This window comes from Ursus arctos, unplaced genomic scaffold (assembly GCF_023065955.2).
Source record: "Ursus arctos isolate Adak ecotype North America unplaced genomic scaffold, UrsArc2.0 scaffold_30, whole genome shotgun sequence".
Lineage (NCBI taxonomy): Eukaryota > Metazoa > Chordata > Mammalia > Carnivora > Ursidae > Ursus > Ursus arctos.
Window position 1 is genome coordinate 10,783,563 of NW_026622986.1, and position 6,000 is coordinate 10,789,562.

Consider the following 6,000-nt stretch of genomic DNA (forward strand, 5'->3'; position numbering starts at 1 on the left):
AAAGAAAAAAGAAAAAAACAAGTCATCCTCAGGAAATTGAACTGATGTAGTCTGCTTTTTTGTTTTTCTATATAAGTTGGGATATCTCTTGAATCTCTATCTTGAATGAGGGGGAAAAGAAAAAAAAAAAAAACCTCAGTACTCTTAATGCACAACCATTACCAGGTACTTCTAGAAAGGAAGCAAGCATTCGTGCACAGATAAGGCAAAGTGCCGTGTGTGTGTGTGTGTGTGTGTGTGTGTGTGTGTGTGTATGTGTGCTAAATGACTGATACAGACAATAAGGCTCCAGAAACTCAGACCAGAGCAATTGAACACTGAAGCTTAGAGCAACCAGAAAAGGCTTCACAAAGAAAGCAGGACTCAACAAAGGGTACAGTTTAGATCAGTACAAGAGAGAGAGCAACACTTCGGGCAGAATGAATTCAGTATAAACAAAGGCATTGGGAGGAGAGGTAAATATAATCTTTTAGATGGATAAATCTGGCTATGTATAGGAAGTATTCAGGAAAGTGCAGGAAAATGGTGGTGGCAGGGGGCTTGGAAATGGAAGGCTGTCTACAAAAGACACAAGGGATAATTGCATGGGGCAATTAGTGAAGGGCAAGGAGAAGAAAAGGGAGAGAAAAATATCAAGCACTTCTGTGATATTTTAAGCCTTAGTACCACCGATAAGAAGGAAAATTCCTGACAGAAAGAAGGAGGAAAATGAGTTAGGTTTCAACCATATTGAATTTTATATGGAGGTGAGCCTTGGACGCAAAATTTTTCTGAACTCCTTTTGGAGCCGTGGTTCTGATATTCAGGGCAGATACCGAGACACCAAGAACAATCAGGTCAATGACGTTCTTAACCAATGATTTGGCCTGGGTGCTCTGTTCCACATATACACTATTATGCTTAAATCCCTGGAAAAAAGAATCATTCTTGCTTAGGCTTCAGACATACCTTATTGTGGTTCCATAGACTAGTATTAAATCTTTCTGCCATGTTCAAAAAATATGATGAGCTCAATTGGAGGCAAGATGCTTAAGACCTGAAGCTTGAGATGACCTATGAGCAAGCCCAGTATGGAGGAAGGGATTGTAAGTAAGAAACCACTTGGAAATGTGATGGGGAAGGCCTCCCGAGTCTGTGCTAACCACAGCGTGCCCCCTGCAGTGGCCCCAGGAAGGGACAACAAGGGAGGAAAAAGTTCACCTTCAGGCCATTGACTTTTCTGCATATTTTTGCTATGCTTCTCAGCATCAGGGTGAAGAGACTAGAAATGCCGCCTGCAGAACTCGCACCCTCTAACAGGCACCGACACGAGCGTTGTGACTCATGGCTTGTACAGGGCTGCTAGGGCCAAGTACAACAGGCCTTTGTGGCTGGAGTTTAGGTGCCCCTGGTGCTGAGCCACAGATCATTCCTGCCCACTCTGGCCCCTCCCCCAAGCTCCATTTGCCCCTGGCTGAGCAGAGTTTCCGGAAATCAACTGCACCTTCTGGGTTATCTCCTAGTCTCCATTGATACGTACAGGAGCTTTGGTCTGCAGTTGTTTTGATAAAGCCCTGGGGACTTGGGAGAGGTCGATGAGAGGTAAAGTCCTGGGCTGCCCTTTTGAACTCTTGGGTGGGATTTCAGCCCTAGAATGAGAGGGGTCAGGGTCAAGAGCTGGAGTAGCCATATTAGGTTTTGGAGCTAGACACAAGCAGCGCTGTCTCAGGACCCAGGGGACAGGGTAGCTGAGACTGAGAAGAGGACCGTGGTGCAATTATTCTCCATTTGACCCCAGACCCATTATAACCCACGTAATACCACTTAAAACCAAGGAATTCATTTTGCAGCAAAAGAAATGTGGCAATGGACTCATGCAGGCCCTTGGACTTTACTGGCGCTATCATCATACCCATCACCCAGAAGCAGCTGGTCCGACAGAGCTGAAGACAGGCTCAGTTACGATGCCAGCGTGAGGACAACATCCTGTGAGGCTGGAGTGCTATACTTTAGGATGCAGTAAAAACTTGAAACTTACAACCTATAAATGATGCTGCTTTTCTCATAGAACTCACAGTCCACAGAGAGCATCTGACTTCCCCAGTCTAAATTACGTGCTATTGTCCCAGCTCTCATGGGCTCTAGTACCATCACTGCTTGCCTCTTCCCCTTCAGGTCTAGAGTGGAAAAGGCTTCCCACTACATTAATCTCTGAGTTCCTCCCTTGTTCGTTGTCCTAATGTGACTGTGCTACTACTGTAAACAGTCCCTTGAGGATAGTTTCTTGAGGCACCTGTGTTAGATTCTGTTCCTTGCTGGGAGCTTGACCGATGCAGCCGTTCTCTTCACCAATTCACTGGATTGAGCGCTTGATGTTATGCTAATTTTATAGTTAAAGAAACTGAGTCAGGGGCACCTGGGTGGCTCAGTCAGTTAAGCAGCTGCCTTTGGCTCGGGTCATGATCTCAGGGCTCTGGGATCAAGCCCTCCTTGGGCTCCCTGCTCAGCGGGGAGTCTGCTGCTCTCTCCCTTTCTCTCTCTGCCCCTCCCCCCGCTCATGCTCTCCCATCTCTTGCTCTGTCCCACACCTCTCAAATAAATAACTAAAATCTTTAAGAAAAGAAAGAAGGAGAAGAAAGAAAGAAAGAAAGAAAGAAAGAAAGAAAGAAAGAAAGAAAAAGAAATTGAGTCACAGAGTCGAAGTGATTTGCCCTAGGTCACACGCCAGGGGATAAAAACTGAATCAGGATTTTATCTCCTGATTAACTTCCATTACTCCGTATCATAGCATCACCATAAACATGCACACTTTAGCTAAACCTAGAAAGGCTTATTTCCTCCACCACCAGTACCCAGCGGTATAGGAAAAGAAGCCCTAACTCTTCTGGTTATTTACAGTTTTGTCTCTTAGCCACAAAGGAAGAGAAATTTACTTTTGGGAACACTGATTACATGGATAGGAGTTCTATGCTATTCAGGTATTTGCATGAAGCTCATTTTCACTATTGACTAGAATGTTTTAGATATTTCATGTTGATAATGACACTTTCAGTTCAAAGCTACAAGTGAGCATTCTGATATTTGAACATGGGGTGGAGTGGATGGGCAACAATTCAAGGTAGGCTGTAGATTTTCATGAAGACATATTAAGTGAATAGCTAATATTTAGAGTGAATGATAAGAAGACCATGATGTCAATAGCCAACAACTTAAATTACCAAAAACCAGGAAGAGATAAGCTAACAAAGGACCTCAAAAGAAAATACAGTGTTAGAAGTATGGTTTTTTTTATTATAAATAATGTTAGTTGTGAGTTACTAATCAATGTAGTCTGAGAATCTAAAACCTAGATAAACCTGCTATGGATATTCGTGAAAGTCAATAGTTTTGTCTTTATCAGCTTTGTCAAGTTCGGGTTTGTGGCTTCATGAAATGAGTTAGAGAATGGTCTATAGTCTATTATCTAAGAGAGTATGGAGAATTGACCTAAATTCAATTTTTTTAAGATTTTATTTATTTATTTGACAGAGAGAGCACAAGTGGGAGGGGCAGAGGGAGAAGCAGACTCCCCACTGAGCAAGGAGCCCCATATAGGACTCAATCCCAGGACCCCGACATCATGACCTGAGCCGAAGGCAGACGCTTAACTGACTGAGCCACCCAAGCGCCCCAACCTAAATTCAGTTTAAACTTAAGTCTTCCTTAAATATTTGGTAGAATTCACCAGTGAAACCATCTAGGACTGGTGGCTTATTTTTGAGAAGATTATTTATTGTTAACTTAATTTATTTAGATATTGGGTAGAATTAGTGTTACTTCTTCTTTACTTGCTTGGTAGAATTTACAAGTAAAACTATTTGAGGTTGGAGATTTTCAAAAGAATTTTAACTGAGAATTAATTATTTTAAATAATTGTGTGTGTGTGTGTATATATATAGTTAAAGAAATTGCATTAAGGGAGAAATATATATATGTGTATATATATATATATGCTACATACTCATCTTCAGTCAGTTTAGAGAGTTTGTGTTTTTTGAAGAATTAAATGAGTCTTTTTCACCTTAGCTGTTGAATTTATGTGAGTAGAGTTATTATCCTTTTAATGTATTCAGTATATTTTAATGTATTCCTTTTAATGTAGTTAATGTATTCAGTATAATGTTTCCCCCTCTTTTTTTCCCCTGAAAAGAGGACAAGGGGGCCAAGTTCCATGCTCTCTCTGAGCTTAGAAGTTATGTTTTCCACTCAAGTCACCACCAGAGGCCTTTCCTAGAACTCTCTTTCTGTGCCCCATTGCCCACTTCCAGTACGTCGAGCTGAGGCCAGGAAATTTCGAAAAGAAAAAGAATGATAAACACTGCTGGTTTCGTGGTATTTCAAATTCTCGTCTTCTTTCCCAAGCCATATGCTATTTATTTTTCAAAGTCCTTAAGTAGTTGCTCCACACTTTTCCAGGTTGCACAGCTTCACTCAGTGGGAGAGAAGAAGTGGAGTATACTCATTACCTCTTACCTGAAAGCGGACACTTTGACCAGAGCCTTTTGAGTTTGTAATTTCTGGCCCTCTAGTCTACTCAGAGGGCTAGATCTATTGAGTAACAAAGGATAATCTACCATGTTAAGAGCTCAAACTTCAACAGGTATCTTTCATTAGTGTATTTAAAACATAATGATTTATTTTATGATATGCCATTCACAATCCTTGATACACACAGAAAGCATAGTCAGGGCTTGTCCCATACTATTCTCAGCCAAGTTACATGGTCTGTTACAGGAGTATTCATTTAGGAATAGGCTGCCTGCCCTCACCCACCAATGATGAGCCAGCCGAGCACCACGTCTGCTCTCACTTAAGTATGCTTACGTTAAGTATGTCTATCGTTCCAGAATACCAAGAGGTGTTGACAGATATACAACATGGCAAGTCTGGGCCCCTACCCGACTCTCTTCTCCTGGAGGACTCGGGGCTTCCATATTCTTGGTGCTATGGTGTCAGTGCCCTATGGGCACCAAGCCAGCTGGCTGGAACCTGCTTCCAGCTTCATTACTGCCAGCCTTATCTCCTGGGGGCTGGATCTTGCTCTTTTTCTCTAGTTCTCAGATAATTCTTAGAACAACCTGGCTCTGTATCTACTACTCCCACTGTCCCCATTCCAAAGCAAGCTTGTGCCCTCGTCCCTTAGATCAGGTTCTCTTTGTTCATAAACTGGACTGAATCTGTCCACTTTTGTTAGTTTTGGTCTTCCATGGGTAGAATATTTTCCCCACCTTCTATCTATGATACTTTTTATATCTACCTTCTCCCTTAATGCATTGACTAGCATTTCATTAAAAAAAATTAATAGTGATAATAAGCACCATTTTTTCTTGTTCCTAATTTTAATGGGAATACGTATAGAGTTCCACCTATCGTTATTTCTCATAACTTATCAATGCATGTATTATAGTAATGAATTTTGTTATATTATTCTATGCTAAGATAAATCTTGATTGATTTTGGCAAATTATTCCTTTATATACTATTCAGTTATATTTTCTGGCATATTATTTATAAGTTTGCATATATACATATATTCCACAGTGAGACTGAGATATATTTTCCTATAAATCACTTTCACTTAGAGATGGGCAAACACAACAGGCATCGTTCTAAGACAATCATAGATACAACATTCTGCGTGGAAGGGTTTATTCTTTTTACCCTAAATCTATCTCCCCTTCTTCTTGTTAGACACTGTCCTAATTTCCTTGGGAAACTTCTCCTTTAATGTCATTTGAGAGAAGTTAATCTCTTGTCTCATCAGTCTTAGGGGTGGCACACAACTGAGGCCTAGTTCCCCAGCTCACTCCCCTAGTCAAAATGATTTAATCATGGATGGGCACATGATTCAATGGGATGAAATTCTAGGGCTCTTATTAAAACTGTTAGGAGAAAGAAGTCCATTCTACAAGAGACACTGAAAGGTTAGGACATGGGCCTGAAGCCACTGGGAGCCCTCTAACTATCATGAATAAGAACTTG